Source organism: Phalacrocorax aristotelis, chromosome 2 (genome assembly GCF_949628215.1).
Source record: "Phalacrocorax aristotelis chromosome 2, bGulAri2.1, whole genome shotgun sequence".
Taxonomy (NCBI): Eukaryota; Metazoa; Chordata; class Aves; order Suliformes; family Phalacrocoracidae; genus Phalacrocorax; species Phalacrocorax aristotelis.
Window position 1 is genome coordinate 160,346,002 of NC_134277.1, and position 20,954 is coordinate 160,366,955.

General features: G+C 40.5%; 1 protein-coding gene and 1 long non-coding RNA gene across 2 annotated transcripts in view; both read right to left on the reverse strand.

Annotated features, from left to right (window-relative positions):
- ZFAT (zinc finger and AT-hook domain containing) overlaps positions 1 to 20,954 on the reverse strand; it is a 141,058-nt gene that overhangs the window by 99,357 nt on the left and 20,747 nt on the right. The gene's annotated exons all lie outside the window — the stretch shown is intronic.
- Positions 838 to 19,484, reverse strand: LOC142053778 (uncharacterized). Its single transcript, XR_012659318.1, has 3 exons — positions 12,913 to 19,484; positions 5,767 to 5,917; positions 838 to 4,198 (listed from the first exon to the last, which is right to left on the reverse strand). It is a non-coding gene; the product is annotated as an uncharacterized LOC142053778 (long non-coding RNA).

Genomic DNA, 20,954 nt, shown 5'->3' on the forward strand with positions numbered 1-20,954 from the left:
TCCTCCCAGTTATGTGGTTTGGCTTTATTCAACAAACAATAGGAACAGCACGTTACTGAAAATGTGTTTTCTGGGGTGTGAAACCAAGTGTGGTCTGCTTCACTGTTCAATCCAAGCGTCCCACAGAATTAAGTTGTAAAATCAATAAAATTTGGGATGAGTAGTGCCTTGTACAGCTCTCATTGCCCTTTGGTTTTGCATAAGCTGTTTCTGGGAATCTTCAACCCCGCAGTCACAGACCGCATTCGTGTAGGATCTCCGACGCATTTAGCATTGTTGATGGACCTGACCTGGATGTCAGCGAGGGCTACGCAGCAAAGGGGCCTGGCTATAGAATGAGGCTCTGCCTCAATGGTTACAGAAGCTGGAAAATACTAAGAAGAAAACATGAGGTTTAGCGAAGGGAAAGTAGGAATAGATTTTTCAGGAGAGAAATAAATTTCTCAAAGTATTCATTTCAAAATCATCATTTATGATTTAGAGAGACTGTTCATTAACTGCGTCATCCTCCTTCCGTGGTTGCTCACCAGGGCATCTTGCAGTGTGCTTTGAAATGTACCATGTATTTCTGTAGCTGAAATTTTTAAGCATCTGTGTTTAAATATAATAATTGCTTTTAAACCCCATCACCCTAGATGTCTTATATTGAACATATAAAATTAAGGAAACTTTTTACCCTCCACTTCAATGCATTGCCTTCCCTTTTTCCCCCCACAAGCATTTTGTGAAAAGCTGTTTTCTGATGAAGAAGCAAATCAACAGAAATGTCCCATAAGCACCCACAAGAGAGTTAATTAAGCCACAAGGAGGATGCGAAGCTCTATATAGGACACACACCAAGCACTGTGTAATCGCCTAAATGAAGCAGTAGTCCTGTGAGAGAATCTAATAAATTATGTGATCACAGACCTAAGGATCTGTAACAAACAATATCAGCAAGAGGATAAACACAGAAGGACACCGGCAGCCTTGACTTTGACACTTAATGAGCTTCCAGTGCTTCATTTTCCAACCTTACTGATTTGTATCATACCGGTATATTTAAGAAAAAAATCCTTTAGCATTTTATGAAGTCAAATGGATAAAACATTCTAACAGATGTGCAGAACTCAGATATGACAAACCAAATACTGTAATAGATTAAAAAAAAATCTTCAATTTTGTGTACGCTTGCTGTGGAATTGAAGAAACCAACCCAAAACATCTGTTGGGGTTCTTTATTCATACAAGGAATGCTGCAGTAGATACACACTTTGCTGCACGTGAGACAGTCTGAGTCCATCACCTTTGCCTCCAACTCAGGGACCTGTATCGCCACGTAGGGAACGGGTTTTGTTTATTTTAAAACTAAAAGGACCATTGTTTATTTAATGAGAGCAAAGACTAAAGTTTGGTCAGTAATTAAGTAGTTCTTCCTGGGATCTGCAAGTTGTTTTCCACTAAGGGAAAACTCTAGCCATGTTTACAGCTGTGGTGGTGTTCAGCAGTGTCCCTTTAAGGCAGATTCTGGGAGAGGACATGAAGCGGAGCATTCTCAAAGTATTTTAAATATATAATTTAGGGTATACCAGGTATATAATTTAATGTTTATTTTTAAAAAATCTGAATAAAAACATGGATTCCTCCAAAGAGAAACTCAAAGCACTATATTAAACAAAAGCATTAGGTGCTTAAAGCAACTTCACCTTCTTGTGAATAATACTCCCCCTTATCCCCATTCCACCAGTTTGATCATCTGTGTGGCAGAAGTCAGACCACCACACTGCAGGTCGAAGAGGTGTCTTCAATGCTATTCAGCACAGATTTTTTTACCTCGCTTTTATTTTCTCATCAATTTCAAAGAGAAAACAACTCCAGGTGATGCTGTGCACTTTTGGAAGCCCTGCTTAACAACGCAAAGGAGGTGAATGCTCAGAAGTTATAGGAGGTTGTTTTGCAACTAGCTTTATGCTTAAGACAAGTTGTCATTGCTTTACTGTAAACGCTTAAATAATTTTTTTTTGTATCTGTCTGGAGTAACTGTATCTGTAATTTTTATCTGCTATTTTTAATGTGGAGTTCTGTGTTTAGGACTGCATAATTGCTGTTTTCTTGTTACAGAACATTAACTTTATTGCTTCCAGTAATAACTTTATAATGAAAATGCTAATAAAAATGGGGCAGTGCAAACTGCACATTTACAAATCTCTCCAGAGCTTAGTATGAGGCTTATCATAATTCTCGCCATCTCAGGATTCTATAGTCTACAGATACTGGTTACGCTGCACAGTTAATTTAAAAATTATCTCCTGCAGGCCTGAAAGGCAACAATTATAAATAACTTCAGAAAAAAAATATATACGTACTAAAATCACTTCTAATAAACAGATTCTGGCTTTCTCAGTGTAGCAATATAATAATTGGAGGACTTAGAAATACCCTGTATTAATCACATTTCTGCTTGCAGGTTTATACTGTTTAATCCTATTACAACAGTACAGCGCGTTTTTCCGCTGCGAGGTGATGTCAGACAATCCGGAGATGGCAGCACAGCTGGAACACTGCGCAGATTTCAGTGGTGGTTTTGCTTGTTCTTTTAAGGACTTTGATTGGGGATTGCGTTCTCGTACAGGCTCCTGGGAGACAAGAAATGATATTTAAAAAATGAAAGTTAAGAAGAAATGTTATGTGCTGTTCCTTTAGTCTAGTACAAAATGAATGCCGTGCAGCTGGGCTGAGATAGAAGCGTATGTGAGGAAGCAAACTTTGCCAGAAGCTTTTAAAAATGTAGCACTATCAAAATAGAAGATTAATTTTATTTGTGATGTATTAAAAAAATATACAGTGCAACATCCAAACAGCACCCTGATTTCATTCTCTTCACCTCAAAAAAAAGGTGTGCCAAATAGAAAAAGTAATTCCGAGTACGAATAGCACATTCTCAATACCACTAAGAGACAGTGGAACTGAAAAAGGCACAGAGACAGGTGTAGAAGACGGACATCTTTGTTACCGTATTCCCGCTGGGAAAGTTGCCACAGCTCTCCCTGAACCGCGAGCTATTTATAGGAGAGCAGAGAGGAAAAACAGCACCAACCATGCTGGCTTTGATTTAACTCTACAGTAGGAATCTGACAGCCAAGATTTACCCAAACTGCAAACCGTACAAATTTGACAGTTCCTACGTGATTTGTATGATTTCGATTTGATTCGCCATTGCATCATGTTTGGCTTCAGCAGACTGCTGCTCCGTTCTTAATCCTCATCAGTTTTCTGCAAGATTAGCTTGTCATTAAATACTTTGTACCTCCCTCCTAGGAAAGTGGGAATCACCACCACTCCCTACCTAAATAATTTTAGTTCCTCCAATTAAATAATACATATATATATTTTTTACATGCACACCCAAGTACCCACATACACTTTATTTGTGCTACTAAAATGCACATATCAGACTTTATCTACCACTGGTGGTTTTTTCCCCCCCCAGTAACCTTAAATAGAACATGATACGCCTTCATCTACCCATCCAGCTCAGTGGGTAAGGCAACCATAAGTTTGTTCAGAACTCACTGCTTCCTTACTAAAAATGTTTTAAAATTACAAGAAACAGTACACATGCATTACTGTATCCCAGAGAAGGAAAAGGGAATAGTAATAGGGATTTCCTCATAAACAAGTAAGAGGTGGTTAGTCTCTCCTGTTTACAGAAAGACGACCTTTTCCAGTAAAAAAATATCACTGTCAGTTATAAACTCTGACAGCTGTCTGTCAACTACATGGAACTGAATATTTTTAAAATCAAAGACATCTGCTTCTCATACAAAATCACCACAGAATTCAGGCAGTCTGAAAGCGCAACATTCACTATCCCTATTCTTTTAACTACATTTTTTACATAAGATGGTAATTAAGGAAAGAATTTCCCATTCCTGGGGATCAGAGATGGCACCTTTCCGTGTCCTCAGCTCATGGGCAACTCCCGACCCACTTTCATTAGCATTTGAAGTCAACTTCAAGCAGTAGCGACTGAGACAGGGGCACACTTTCCTCTCCTGGCTCTGTATGGACAAGTATGCTAATATATGGGAAAGAAACCTGCAGCTGAATTCTTCAGAGCCTGTCTGCCCACAGCTTCTCAGGGTCTTCAGAAGCGTCCAGACTTCCCCACTGACTGCAGAAGGAGAACGATGGGACTGCTGCGACCATCTAAACAACACTGTAAAGGAACGTGTGCCCACTTATGAAACAAGGTAAAAAAAAGTTGAAGCATCTAACTTGGTGCAGTGTCGGTATCGTTGATTTGTTCATTAGTCTTTGCATATTACATTGCAGCTTCCGCAATTATGACAGCCTAATAATTCAGTCTTTGACATAGTTAATACTGATGACAGAAAAAAAATCCTTAAAAAGGGAAAAAGCTAAAAATCCTTTTCCAGAGTAATATTGCTTGACTGTCAAAAAGTCCTATCCCCACTTATTCCTCCTTGTAAAGAGCAAAGAACGGAAACACATGCACTGCAGGGTGTTTGGGGATATCTTAACCAAGACCTCTCCATCTCTCTTACAGATGAGTTTTGAAGGTAGTATGGAGATTAAAACATTTTGTGGTGTAAGGAAAATTTACAGTTTTCCTAAAATCACAAACATTGCTCATCTTTTGAATACTCCACCTACTAAAATGTAACGACAACACTGGACTGGACTGTCTACAGGAGGTCTGCGTAATGGAAGATGACTTCATTTCTCATCTCCACCTAGAGGCTCCAGTTAAATTCCTTACTTGGTATGAGCTGTTTGAATTTCCTTTTTTATTCCTCCTCCAGTTCAAGCTAGTATCCTGAGGTGTCGTGCTGTAGTATCTCAAAACCAAGCAACCGTGTGTTCTACCTGGGATTGTTCTCTTGGCCGTGCTACCAGCGTTTTCCTGGTCCAAGAATGATGGTTTTTTTCCCCCTCCTCCCCGATACAAATTAAACACACTCAAGTTTTTAACTCCAGTGCTCTAATGACATAATTGCTTAGATTGGAAAGTAAAAGATAGGTTTTGTAGCTTTCACACCAGAATATTTTGCTTATTTTTGGGGTGTTCTTCAGGTCATTTTCTGTTTTAACAATCAGTGAAAAATTAAGCTTTAAAGGTTTAGCTATATTTCTTTCTGCCTCACTTCTCTTTCTCTGAAAGAGCAGCACAGTTGCACAATATGTGAAGTGCCGTCCCTAAAAACCATCTGCTTAGTCTGCGTTCATTAGTACATCACATCAAGGGCTTGGGGTTTTTTGGGGGGTTTATTTTTGTAACACAGACACCGTTATTTAAACATCTAAAAAATACATGAGTTCAGTTTTCATGTTCATACAGGGAAGCCATGCTAATAAATTAGTCATCCCTGTCATATCTCAGCTGTCAATTTTACAAAACTTGTTTATGATTAAACCCACTTGTGTTGTGTACACTGCACGTGCTTTACATGACTGTTTACATTTGCTCATATTTAGTATCTCCAAATATCTTCTGAACCATAACTGAAGCCTGTTTTTAATCTCATTCATATTAATGTAAGACAGAAGAAAATACCTTAGAAATCAGCAAAGTCACCCAGATGTAATGGAATTTAATGGAGTCAGAATCTGGCCGTCAGTCACAACTACTACTGAGTGATTAAACACTCTCAAGTCAGCACTACTGTTCTGCTCTAAAAACAACCATCAAGTCTAATTAATAGACATGAGCTATCACTGAGATCAAGGCATTGGGAGCCATTAGTTTAGTGTGACCTCACTTACCTATTTTTCTAGCAGAAAAGCTGCAGCTCAAACAAAAGGATTTTACGACCTCCCATCTGGATGGAGGAACTTTGTCCTAGGACCAGCAGAACCTTCATGTACCTTGCGGTTCCATGCAGAGGCCGTGTCTGCAAGGGCTTCAGGACCGAAGCTGTCGGTGAGAGGTCAGAGCTTGGCACAGCGCAAACCTCCATGTGCCCACAGTCACACAGAAACAAGCACTTCAGCCCTCTCCCTGCCTCCTGAGAGGCAAGGAGAGCTGCTCATCCCGATCACTGGGCAAGCCCAGGTACTGATCTTTTGGCCGTAAGGGCAAACTGAAGCCTGCCATGCATGGCTTTGGGGAAGGCTTGGAATATCACTGTATCTCCCTCTCCCCTTTCCCCCAAAGGAGCTGGATGCCTACCTAAAGGCTCCCAGCCTGGCAATGAAGGTCTGTAGCCCTCCCTGTTCTACCTTGTCTGCCTTTCCCACCCGCTTCCTAGCCCCTCTGACACACACTTCCTTCCTTCCCCTGACAATCAGCTTGGAACTGTGGAAACTCAACTTCTCCCATCTACAAGCCCATACAGATCCCTCAACAACCCTTCTCGATAACCTCTCGTAAAATACATATAATGCCAGAGAGATTGTCCCGTTCCTCCAGGAGGGAAGCAGCACCACCAGCAGCAGTCCAGCAGAACACTGTAACATGGCTGCAGAAGGTATTGTCCTCATTCACCGAGGTGTATCAGAGCAACAGCAGGCAGCTGAGTGTCTCCCCCAGTCCCTCTACGTTAAGGTACGATGATGACTACAGCTGTGGACATCCCCAAGCTTTCTTTTGGAATGTGCAGAATTGGTTCCTTCCAGAACAGTCATCCCTAAGTTTTAAGATCATTTTGCTTTGGGATCACAGAATCACAGAATGGCAGGGGTTGGAAGGGACCTCTGGAGGTCATCTTGTCCAATCCCCTGCTCGAGCAGGCAGACGCAGAGCAGGGGGCACAGGAACACGTCCAGGTGAGGTTTGAATGTCTCCAGGGAAGGGACTCCACAGCCTCCCTGGGCAGCCTGTGCCACTGCTCTGGCACCTACATAGGAAAGATCTTTTTTTCTCATATTGAGGTGGAACTTCCCGTGTTCCAACTTGTGCCCATTGCCCCTTGGCCTGTCATCGGGAGCCACTGAAAAAAGTCCGGTCCCATCCTCCTGACATATTTATAGGTATTGATGAAACCCCCCCTCTGTCTTCCCTTCTCTAGGCTGAACAAACCCAGGTGTCTCAGCCTTTCCTCATAAGGGAGATGCTCCAGCCCCCAGTCATCTTGGTAGCTTCACCTTCTGCTGACCCACCAAGTGGGCTCCTCCTGCTGCCCTAGAGCCCTCTAACACCGCCCAAGCAATGCCACTATTGCACCCCCCAGGCACCAGAAACCCCCCCACCATCACCCCCAGGCATGCAACACATACCCGTTTCCTGACCTGGGAATGCTACTCCAGTGAGCTACAGCACAGCCCCCTGGTGTCAGACACTTCCTAAAAGCCAATGAGGGGTCACACACCCACGTATGTGTCTTATGATGGGGCACTACACAGGTGATGGAAGAGATCCACAGTCAACTGCTACGTAGTGCGGATCCAGCCAGCCTAGAGGGCACAGCCCTGAGTGTGGGGGGTGCAATATTTTGGGTGGTATAGGAGAGCCAGGGGGAAGGAATCACTCCCTGGGACAAGTGTATTTATCAGCATAGATACAGCCTATATGTTGGACAGATCCAAGTCTTTGCCTATGTCTTATATACAGGAGGAAACTTTTCTATCCCTAAACCAAAAGCCATAAAACTCCTCCTAACCTTAAACAACAGTTGAGATGCACAAAATGTAATTGCTTGCTTGCAAAATAAAAAAAGTATTTATTAGAAGAGGTATGAGGTTTAATTAAAATACTTCTAATTACTGCTTCATCAGCTGAAGTAGTAACTAAGCTAACCTTCTCATCAGCGTAGCCCTAGAAGAACCTTACCCTCACTAGATCTTGATCTGTTTTACCGCCACTAATATACACAGTCTTTATGGTACAATACCTTAACCTTACACTTTAAGCAGTCAAAATAAATAGAAAAAACTTTAAGATTTGTATGGAAACTAACTGTGATCTGTTCAACATGCAATAGGATGTTCTAGCCTTAAAAAAATAAAGCTGAAAAGCTACATTGAGAACTTCACGCTTACCATGAAACACAATCCAAGATTAAATATTTATTGTCTGCTATGAAAAAATTGAAAGGGCTGAACAAAATTTGTTTCCTGAATTCACTGGTTAAAAATAGGAACTTTTAAGTGCAGTCGCAAAACCTCAAAAATGTTCAGAAAGGAGCAAAAAATTTAGAAATCTGGGAAATGTGTGATGCACCAAAAGCCTACAGAAGACCAATCGATTTAGCTGATCAAGAGGCAAATAATCATAACAGAGGACTTACATGGAAAAGATTCCTCACAACTTTTCAGCTTAGTTTTCGCTGTTTTTCTAATAGGAGGAAGCCAGAGATAAACATAAATGTATATTTACTAGTGGGAGATCTCATAGCTGCTACAATTCCTGCAGAACAGCAAAAGGGCTATCTCAGAGCAGCACCTGGCCCTGATGAAAAACCCAACCTTATGAGATCTGACACAAGGAGAGTTTTAATGAAGGTTTCCAAGGGTAACGAGTTCATTTTTAACAGATGTTCAGAAGGAGCAACTCCAAACAGCAGCTGTGCTCAGGACAGTGGCAGTAAATAGATGACATTATACAGATGGGCTGCTTGTGTGTGTTGTCACATCATGATTTACTAGAAAATAAATATAGAGTTTCAGTTCGGGCATGGAGCTTTTTTTTTGGGGGGGGGGGGGGGGGGGGGAGAGGGGTGACAACAGGGGACATTTTTGCCACGTTTTTTAGTATCTTAGTTTAAAAGAAATGGGCAAACAGTCTACCATTGGGTTTTTTTTAGTCTACTTATATTCAATATATTTCAAGTAAAATCAGATCCCATTTTTGCTTCCAAAAATCAGTTTATAGTATGGTCAAATATTGATTATTAGATATCTTGAAGAAATGAAGTTTTATTCCATTTTACAGTGAAGAGACATATTACTTGTTCTCTCCCCACCAACTCTGTGTTTAACTCTTGCTAGCCAAAGAAAGGTTAACTAGCAAAAAAAATTTCTCAGCACTAAAGTTACCAAGGGTGCAATTTAAACTATTCCTACAAAGTATTTAAAATCCTTACAAAATGTTAAAGTGCTCTTGTAACATTGAGAATAAATTAGGAGCAAGTTTCCCCGCACTCCTGCATTTGCAAGTCAGCTGAGTAGGTCTGTGTCAGTGTACATGATTAACGTGGTGATGCTGACGGTTGGACTTGATGATCTTAGAGGTCTTTTCCAACCTTAATGATTCTATGTCTAATGTACTTAAAACCAAAAGTGATAAAACAATCCTCAGAATACTTCCTTTTGCTTAATATTTTGTTATATGTCTGTCATAGAAGTCATAACGCCACCACACATCGGCAAAACTTCAAGTGGCAGAAGATAAAATTTTCCATGTAGCATGTTGATTTTGTAAAATACTATTTTCAGGGCTACTTAAGCACCTAATTACTTTATAAACCTTGAGAATTTGGGATATTCTCACCCAGTTCACTTTCATCTTTTTTTTATATATATATATATATATATATATATGGGTTTTTACTCAAAAAGTTTGGATTCTTATGCTGTGTGAAAGTCTTCCTGTTCTACATAATATGAAGGCTGATCGCCACGTGTCCAGAAACCCCTGAGCTCAGGCTCGGTCCTGTGTAATGTTTGTTATAACAATTCACTTGTCAGAGATGGGCAGTTTATTTTCACAATATCATTGAAGCTTCTGGGCCTTCACAGAAGCGTTCTCCGTATTAGAGGATTTGGTGAATCCTCTTCCCCCGGACAACACCATCTGTCGGACTTGCCTGGTATCTTTCCACACCTAAGAAAACACCGAAGTTATGAAGCCCCTAGAAGATACCCTTGTCAAATACCCTGAGCTGCAACCAGCCCTGACAATGCGAATGCCTTAAAGCATAAACCAGTACAATATTCCCTTCTCCACGTTTACACCTCAGGGTGAAGAACAGGCTCCGGTTAAAGCAGTGAAAAATTATGTACCTGTTCCTGATACTAGATCTAAGCAAAGGGAGCCTGAACTTACTCAACCCTTAGAGATCACGGCAGTCTCACAGCGGCCCTTCAAAACTGCATTCAGACAGCTGCCTCTAACAAATTTAGCTGCCAAGCAGAAAAGTTACTTCCTACGGAAGAAACAAAAAAGGAGAGAGATCCTTGTGAATATATCTGGATCCTTGTGAACACTATCCAATGAACCTGGTTCACTGGATAATCCCTTCTTCTGCTTACTGTCTACAAATAAGGTTTGTCCTGTAGAAACTCTGGCAAAAAAAGGACCTTCGTGCCCCTGTCCATTGAACTTGGAGGATTTGCTCCTCCCTTTACTGTATTCTCAAACTAAGGCCACCAGAGACACTATCCCTGATTTTGCCTTACTGTCACTTGCTTCCCTGTTCTCTTTCTTTGGGAGGAAGAACTCTTCCTTTATTTCTGAGGAGACAAGTAGGAGTCAAACACCAAGAATTCCTTTACTGCAATTAAAGGAACTGTGTTTCCTTCTGCTTCCTGAAAGGAACCAGCTGGAACGCTCTACAATTTCTAAGTCTGGACAAAGCTCTGAACCTTAATTTTGTGAGTAGATTAAAAAAAAAATTAAAGGAACAATACTATACCTCACAAAATAAATATAGATTTGTCATAACCATGTTGTTCTGTTTGCTTGCAGTGTCTTTTAAACATGGCAATCTAGAAAGTCCCAAAACCTCTGATCCTAACAATGAGAGCGCCGAAGTGTTTTTTTTTTTTCTTGGAAAAGATTGACAGGGTCCAGTTAAAAAAATTCAAAAGCCTAGCAATTCTCATTTTCCAACACTCAGTTGGAACTTTATATGGCAAAATTCAGCAAAACTAAAGACATCTCTGCATTTTAATGTCATCCCAAGAAGTTAAGACAAAACCAAAAGTCCGGTCCAGCTCTCCCTGGAGTGTAAACTGGCTCCAACAGCTTTGTTTATGTACATACTATAAACCCCACTTACGCGTAACTCCCTTGTAGAAAACAAGAATTTCTCACATTATTGAAAACGCAGAGCAGATATATTAACCTAAGTGAAGCATCTTCCGAATGTTCCCAGAAAACAAGTCTCTACACATTTAAAAATGACAGGTTTGGTGGGCTTTGGAAGGTTTTTTCTTTGTTTTGCTTTGCTTGCAGGTTTGGGTTTTTTTTTAATGGGAGGGTGTCTTTGATTTTTAATCAGCTTTAGCAAATAAAAATGGGAAGCAGCAGTAAATTTAAGATACAAAGAATACTTGAATTCTCTGAAAGAGAACAGGTTACTTCAGTTAAGACAGGCATCATTGGATATTCTTCCCCTTTTTCAGCTTTCCCAAGAGTTATGAAGCACTTTTTCAGTTTGTAGCTCAGCCGTACCTGCTGCTCTGCCTTCAGTGAACGCGGTGTGTTGAAGCAGAAGCCAGCAGATGTTCTCACGGCCTCGGCCTCTAGCACCAACACCACGCACGCACTAGTGCCTCTGACCTGAACACTCTACATTAAAGTACCCTTTTTCCCCGGCCTCCCCAGGAAGATTCCTCCTCCTGATAAGGTCCGGTTTGCTTCTTGCTTTCCTGCCACTATCCCATTAACACTAGCTTTTTCATAGACTGTAATTTATGCAGGAAGGGCTGGGGGGTGTTTCTGTGTTTAACAGCAGAAGGAGGGTTCCGTTAACGCTTCTCTGAAGGCCACCGTATGAAATTTGCGTCTCCGGCTGACAGGGGTAGGCCAGTGAAACCCCTGGCATGTGATGCAGCTGAGAGGCGCCTGCGCCTGGAGAACCAGAGTAGCCACAAAAGTGGAAACACTGGGTGTATGTAATGGCTGCACTGCAGGGAGGAGGAAGGAAGCACCCCACGATAGCTACAGCAGACAGTTTAATAGACAGACTTCATATGTAGTGGGTATAAGAGATCGTATTTCACAACATGACACTCAGCTATAACATTTCCATTGACTATTAATACTAAATAAGGAGAGATTTGCTAGCTTACAAATTCCTTAAAGTATGAAACATCTCCAAAAATAGGATTATTAACATATCCCATTTTCTACCAGTTAGTAGGCAGTCAATTCAACTGATTTATAAATATTTGAAGAAATTTATTAAAAAATGCATTAAGCTACACATTTAATGTCTATGTTTTCAGCATGTTTTCCATAACCTTAGATAAACGGAGTTCCGTTCACAAAGCATCTTTCACCCCTGCCACCTCCCTTTCTTTCCCATCAAAGATAAAGCTTGCGTAAAGCTTGGAAAAATAATTTTCCACTTTATTAAAAAGGCAGATTTTTAAGATAAAGCCATATTGTTTACAGGAAATTATTTCTCCTCTGAGAAAGCGATGTTATCAGCCAACAAATGATCCAGACTGACATAAATTACATTTCCTTCGTTCTGCTTACAGGGCCCATGCACTGTTTCATGGGTCAGGCTTTCCTCTCTTAGGAACACACACGTTGGAGGTCTGCTGTTCCTTAACACGGGGAAAAACACCCCACACCATGTAACTTCGAGCTTTCCTGCACTGTCTGAAGAGACTTCAGCATCAGCGTTGACTCTTAATACTCAACTACAATAGAAACACGTGGATTCAACAGTGATTCACGCATGTTCTGTGGAAGTTTTAAGTTGTTTTTACACCCTTATTCACCACGCACAGAACCCTATAAAACAGGAACTAAGCTGGTTAGAACTGGCAGAGCTGGGTAAGAGGGAGTGCACCGACTTACGGGAAGAGCAATCTTCGCGAACGCCGCAGCAGACAAGAACGGTGGGTATCAATGTACTTTTAAATAAGCATTTGGATTTTTAGCACAAGACAAAAACAGGAGGAATTAAACAGAATAGTACATATGTGTTTTCAAAAATTGCCATGAAAAAAACATTAACTGTGCCTGTGCGTTTTTCAGGAAGAAATTTAATTTTTGACTAACGCAAGGTGACTTACCGTTGCTGCAATACCTATGCAACACTCCCGATCTTGTAAGTCATGCACACTGTATCCTTTTCCCGGCTATTTATCCAATTTTGTTTTATGCTGTCACTGGCGCCATGGGATTATGACTTATCTGTTTAAAAAGCACCAACGCAATGGAAGAAAAAAGCGAACGTGATTTAACAGAGCTTCAAATTCTGCAGCGTTATTTTATGCTTGGAATCTTTTGAACATGTATTCCAGGTTAGAAGTTTAACTTCTGTTTTAATTTAGCACACACTAGAATGACAAACATTACCCAATAAATACAGCTGAGGAGAACGAGTACAAGAATTAGTCTATTTAATTCTCAAATTAAGACTTTCACAGAAACTAAAACAAGTTAGCGGCTTACGCAGTTACAACCCCCGCGCGTGCAGCCCAGCACACGGATGGATGCACACAGGCACAACGCTCATTCTCCTATCAAATCCTCACTAAAAGCCCCAAACACCCCCAACAGTTTGGCTTACCTTTAGAAATTTCAGCTCACGATACTGGTCCTGACACCTTCCCGTGAGTGTCTTGTCTCCCTTAGGAGGGGCCAAAACTACTTGAAATTGTTTTGACGAGAATGTCATTATAACCTACTCTACCGCCCGTTTATCCAAGGAGTGGCTAAATGAAATTTAAGTCCCTAAACCTGAAACCAGGTTTGCAAATCCCAAATATTAAAAATAAATTAATTAAATTTCAAGCTTCAATAGGCTTTTTGTTTTTACTAATTTTAACATTTTACTCCTACTTCATTTCTTAGTGTCCCATCAAAACCAGCCACAACTGTTCTCTCTACAATAAAAATAGTAAGACTCTAGTTTTGGTCATGGTTGTGTTTCCGCAATACGAGTTCTAGATCTCAAATGCATTTAAAACAAGCCTGCTGAAACACCAAATACACATACACATCTGTTCAGATCATCTCCTCACTATTCACGCTACCAGTTAGGTCCAGATAGAAGCAGTTGCTCAAAAGATAAATCTTTGTACCTTTTGCTTGGCGATAATGTTTATTTGAGGATTTTTTCCTTGCCATCAAACCTTTTTTTTCAATCACTGCACAATCCCACGGCTACATGCGGCGCCACAGAATACACCAAGCAAGGGAACAGGTCCAGACTGAGAAAGAGCAGCGAGTGCATTTCACTGCCCTCTCAGTGATGTAATACAGCGATGTGCACACACTGCACGTCCTTTATATGAGCAAGGGTAGAAATCCTTAATTAAACAGGCCAAGAGCATCTGCCAACGTTAATCACCACCCAAGAGCAGAGCTGCAACACGGTACAGTTTCACAGGTTATGTCCTCCTCACCTCTGCCCGCCTCCTCGGCGCTTCTGCCCTGCTGTCAGAACCTGACGCTCCCAGAGCACGGCAACTCACAGCAGGACGCTTTTCCAGAATGAAGAGACACACCGGCACCCTCCAGTGAGGTTCTCTCAGACATAGTTAGGGATGCCACAAGGCATCTAACTCCGGGGAACAGAACAGAAAGACATGCCGGTTCTTTTCCAGAGGTAACCTTTTCTAACTACACAATCTCTCCTCAGAAGGACAACTCGCACCCCTCACACTTCCACGGTTCACACCAACTGGAAAAGTCAATGCATTAAACAGATGCACTAAATCAAAAACCACTAGAACTTTTTAGGTAGACTCCTACACACAGTAAATACATGCTCGTGCTGCGGTGGTCACACACTAGACCACTGCGTACGTACAGAATTTGATGCATTTACTTGAATGCAATTGTTTGCAGTGCCATATATTACCTGCAACCTGCCCACAAGGACTTCTGCAAGTTAAAAAGGCCTCTTTCATTCTTCCACTTATAAAAATATTTTGAGTTCTTTTTGAGCAGTTAAATTTGGTACTTAATATTCTCCAAATGCTGGAGCCATGCTTCACCTAACGCATCCATCACTAGTAGGAACAGGAGATAAGACACGATGTAAGAAGAGCTACACAGAAAGCGAAAGATGCTCATCTCCCTCCTTCCTCTCCTATCCAGGTCCTCCCCATCAGAGTGAGACGTTTCTCATTTTGTTAGATATAAAGGGCAATAGAAATGGTTAAATCTTTGTAGTCTTACTACTTTAATGAACTGTTGGTTTGATTTGTTGGTTTGTTTTTTTTAGCATCATGCAATGTATCTATTCCTCCTCTGTCAACAGGCAAGGAGATAACAAGTCATAAATCACTGCTGCAATTGAGAATTGAACATTCAATATACGATTCTGGATTATTTCTCTATCATCAGGGTATCAGAAGTTACTTTTCAAGCAAAGATGTATTATCACAGTTTATTTGCAATTAGAAAAAGATACAGATACCATCACTTAAAGACTGCTTCACAATAAACACGTAGGCCTTTATACAGCAAACATAAATCATGAGTTGAATATTAAGACATTTCTGTAAATACATACTACTGCCACAGAAATTAGAGTATTGACAACACAATAAGCTTATTTGAATACTACTGAAAAATAGTATTCCGTTCTTGCCAATGTCACTTGATCATTGAGGAAAGCTGCCTTTCCAAGTCAGTTGAAGTAAACATCCACCCCCCAGCCCCACCACTTGTTATAGCTGAGTGTAGGATGTTTACAGGAACTAAAAATTAGCTTAACAATATAAATACAGCATTGCCTTTCAAGATATCCAAAAATGAATCTGCACAGACATACCTCAATATGTGAGCTACGATTTGTACAACTCTAAGGCACATGCAACGCTTATTAAGCCTTACTAACGTTATGAAGGTGGAACAGATTTTTAACATTTAATCTGCTAAATATCAGGACACGGTAATACACATGTACAGTCCCTGACACTGTAGAGGTACAAGAAGGAAAGCAGGAGAATAGTTTCTCACAGCCCATGGAGGTCAGCATTTTGTTACACTTACCTGCCAAGGTCCTTGGTGCTCAAAGCAGACACCTTCTAGAAATCTCAAATTCAAATCATTTTCAAAACAGAAACTCAACACCAAAATATGTGGGAGATTAACAGGGTGGTACAAACCGGGTAACAGCCCTCAAAGGCGTCCATCTCAAACTGTTTATGCAAAAATAAACCTTTGTGGTGAACATTTCAGATTCCTTCGGGTCCTAAATTTTACAGCTTTTGTTGCTACTTATGTACGTCTCCCTATTTGTGTTGTTTTTTCTTAAACTAATTCCCATTCCTCCTCCAGATCTCTTCCACAGTACTGCTATTATTTCCATCTTTTTCATTCTTGTTTTCCTCCACATGGATTTCGCTACTCAGAAATACAAGCCATTGTAACAGCAAGAGAGTGGAACGCTATTACTTTAGCTGCAACATCTTATCTTAGATTTTACAGGTATGTTTAAGGTCTACAGTCTCAAACAAACAAGATCTCAGCAGTCTGGGAAAAACATACTTCAATGAACTCAATCAGCCAAGAGGCCAAGCCTCAGCCTTCTCAAAGCTCTTGTCTGAACAGGTGTTTTGCAGATTTACTGGGGGAGGAACCACAGCTGCAGTTTATCTCATACACAGAGGAGGGGCAGAAGCCCTCCAAATGTTTAACAGTTGTTCTTTGTATGAAGAAAAAACAGGAGCTCAAGCATTTCTGCTGAACTCGGCTGCAAGTTCACAGCAAGGGAAGACTGGCTTTACAGAGGTCGGTCTAAAGTCACTGGGGACTTTGATGTATTGTTTTTAAGCGGTCATAAAAACCTCTCAGAGGAAACCCACAGGCAACTAATCCAGGCCCCGAACACTAGTCTTCACAGGCACTCTGCTTGCTCGGCAAGCAAAGACCTTTGTGTGCCTCCCTAGCTTCCGTCCCCAAAGGTAACTGCATGTTGCACCTGCACGCACAGCGTATGACAGCCACTCAAAGTTACTGTGTGCCCAGTTTCGCTGCTGGCCTCTGGACCACCAACCCGGTATTTTCCTCTACTTCAAGATTAGTGCACTGCAACACAGCAGAGACCAATCCATGACTCTGTATGATACAAACAATAGTCACAAGCCTCACATGAACGAGATGGGTAACCTGCTTGTCCATCACCAGGCTGACCTGTCACGTCTGCCTCTTCCATTCCCAAAACTCACTGTTGTAATCGTGGCCCTCTGCTGCCTAATTCTGCAGCAGTGGCTTCAACTCCTCCCCGCCACCAGCAGAGCCGCACAGCCAGCACCGCAAGTTCCCATCCTCCCTTCCCAGCAGTCCCAGTACTGCCAGCTCACCTGGAATGACAGCATAAACATGCACTTGGACAACACTTTAAGAGACCCCACCTTCTTCAGCTGCAAACTGCAGCCATGTTTGAGACATATTAAGATGTTCAGCACTTTGTATTTCATGTATAGAAAATGGAGATCTTTGTATTTCAAACACTTGCAAATAAACCTCAAACAAAAATGCAGAGTGTTTTAAAAACGTATTTATTTCCTGCAGTTACAAGCCACTTCAGTTTTTCTCATGTGAAGACATAAGACAGCTGTGTTTGAGTACACGCATTAGATACTTGTACAATATAAATGTACGCAGGAGTAAAATTCCACAAGACGGGACTGACAAACTGCACGTGAGCTAAGCTTATATAAAAGGCATTGTTGTTATCTGCCATGTGGAAAGGCCAAGACAGTGCTAACAAAAATGTCTACCAGATTAATTGTGAGATAACATGTTTACTTTGATCATTCAGAGAAGTTTGTTAACAGAGAACACTTCCTTTTTTCTAAGACCAAATACTATATAGAACCAGGAAATGCTAAATAAATACAGCAAAGAAAGCTTGGAAAACAACTACCAGCAGCTTTTTTTTTTTTTTTAAGAACTCAAGATCTGTAGATTCTGCTTCAAAGTCCTTTTTATAAATACACCTACATGAATTATCAAGTCAAACAGCCAATATCTAAAAACCCCTCTGATTTTAACGGAGATCGTATTAAGCGTACAATTTGCTTTAAAAACAAATCTGTAGAGGTGCTAAGCAATGGATTGGATCGATAAGAGAGTGACCTCCTGCCACCACACGTGTTCCTGTGTTGCCAGACAGAGCACCCAGGCCACAGAAACAAAACAGTTATGGTCACGGGACCGTGACAGAACAACGGCTGTCCTTGGTTCGCATTTGGCCATTCACTGCCTGCTTTAAAATCATTACCTTTCTAACGCTCGTTAGGATATCTTGGTCCTGGGGAAGCTAGACTAATAGTTTATCAGAATTGAAAGAGAAAATAATTCAATTTAAGTATCTGTATCTTTGGACATAATCTTGCTTTATAGAATCACTATGGCAAAGTTGAACAAATAATACCAAGGTTTACTACACTATCAAATAAACAGTTTAAGTGTTAGGGAATAAAAAGATAACATTTTGGGAGGGGGAAAGAATGGAGAGCTAAAATAGTGCAAGAATATTTTCTGTCGTAGCAGCAGAAGTTACTTGCAGAGGCCATTCCTTTAAAAACAGAAGGCTAGAGAGAAACAAAGGGGAAAAGAAATCCCTGGCAAGATCCAGGAAACAGCATGTGCGGTTCCCACTCTGAGAAAAGTGGGAAGCGCTGAAGCGTTTTTGCAGGTAGCTGTCCCTGTCGGCGTGATTGCTTTAAGTTATTTTAGAACTGAATCAGTGAAGAGTTAATTCTGAAGTGGTACTTTCAAAAGCTGTTATTTACATGAAATATAAACCTTTGTAGTGCCATGGTGGGGGGCAGCACAAACCAAGACGAGGATACCACAGACAAGTGTGTACGCTCTGCATTGTTAGTGCAAAAATACCTCCTGTGTCATATTTTTTTAAGCTTTATTTTGGCCTGGGTTATATCCAGCTTCCAAACAATTGGAGCACCACCCACTCGTAAGGGGACTCAGAACGTGAATTTCAGAAAAGCCAACAAAAAGCAAGGCACATCAGATGAAATGCCTGCGAAGTATTTGACAGCATTTATAGTAATTTTTCCTAAGAGTCATAAGGAACAGAGGCTGCTAAAACAGACAATTCAAAAAGCAAGTCTGGTTTATGGATAATTGTACAAGAAATTAACCACCACTTGCCGTTATGTTCCAGGGAAGCATAATTCCCTAGCTCATACCACAAAGCAGCGAAGAACACTGGTTTGAGTGATATGTATGCAACTGCTTTCTGTCTCCATTTCGGACTGGATTTCAAGAAGCCACACCTACACTGTTAATAACAATCAGGTTAATTCATTGGAAGGCAATTCAACGGTGTCTGTAGCAAGTGTTAGATACATGTATGAGCATATGTATTTATGACAGCTTTTCCTTCTGATGTTGTCCAAGAATAGCCAGGTGCAGCAAACATCTGACTGAAAGCTAGAACGGCTACAGCTTCCAGTCGGGGATGTTTACAGCAACAGACTACTACACATCACTGCAACTGTCCAACAGTACGGAGCAGCCGGGCACCTTCAGGGGAGGGGAAATAAAAAAAGACAAGATTTAAGACAAGCTTCTGTTACATTCCAACCATTAATTGTTCAGCTAATTCTGAAGAAAACCTTATTTTCACATTCAGTAACAAAATACAGTTCTAGATTCTCAACTTACATTAAATCAACAAAGTTTCTAAATACAACATATTGGAACACAAATTCTCAATTTTCAGTATATATTTTAAGACCTCTTCAAGTTCAAATGTATTTTCATTTATATATATTCTATATTTATATATAAATATATGTTCTATTTATACATTTAAAATATATTTAAATACGAAAGTTTGTTTTTTTTTTAAGAACCCTGGACTTTCCTTGCCCATACCCTCATTCCTGGAGCTCCCAAAACCAAACGGACTTCCACTTTGAACATACTATGAATTTTGCACATAGCTATCCTTTCATGATTATGTGTATTTTAAAATAAAGCTATATGCAGAATTAAAGACGGTAGCAAACCAAGCCATGTTCATTATGAAGAAAATATCAGAAACAGAAATTTGACAGAACTCTGAATTTACTTTCAGTGTCAGAATCCCACCTGATCAGTTTAAAGCTCTATTACAACCAACTAATTAAAGAAAACCCCTACCCAAACCCACGTATCTTTGGGTGAGTGTTAAAGGAGAGAGGCAGGGTGGGAGGGAAGAGTAGTACCAGCCTCAGAACAGAACCATTTTACGTCCCGTCTTCAACAACTTACTATCAAAACTCCCACAAGACGGCATTCTGTTCTGCAACAATTAATTTCCTCCAAGTTAAAAGAACCTTTACAATATTAAAAATTAATATTTACAATGCATAACACTTAGAGGAAATAATTTAATTTAAAACCAAGTAATTTATTAAGTGAATTGCCCTGAGTCAGTTATTGCATATTCTCCTAACGCTCAGATTCCATGCTGTTGTGCACAGAGGTAACCCAAAAGTCAAAATTCAAAGGACACCTGCGGTGCTCCTGCTGTTGCTGAAGCTCCCCCCGTCCTTTGCGATGGACGTGGAGGGTCTAAAACTGCTATCAGCGGTTTGTTGTGGTTTGTTGTTTTTTTTTTAAACCGTATCATTCTGGCTTAATCATATTCAAATAATACTTATATCCTTCATTTTGTAGTTTATAGTGGAATGTCCTTCTCCTACTAACAGAGCTGAAAGCAGATTGATTAGTCGCATTTAGCAGTCTTCGTCCCTTCAGAAATAGAAGAATTTTGCAAGTAGAAAGTTTTCTACTGCCAGATTATATGTAGGCTTCAGCAATTTAAGGTTGCTTGTTCTGGGGGTTCTGTTTAGGCCTCCACAGCAGCTCGTAAAAAAAAAAAGAAATTATGACAAGGAGTTTAAAAGTGAAAAAAACCCTACAGTATTCAAGATTTCTCAGTTACAGAAATCCAATCACATCCAGTTTTCAAATAAAGGGTTCCTCCTGAAACATGAAAACTTGTTAGTAGTAAGCGAATTTTGTTATTACAGCAGTACGCCAAGATTAACAAGGAAGCTGCATGCAGTCGCTATGGATACCATGCTGACCTTCATTATTTTTGAGAATAAATAGTTAAAGAGCCAGTGGTCATTTGCAA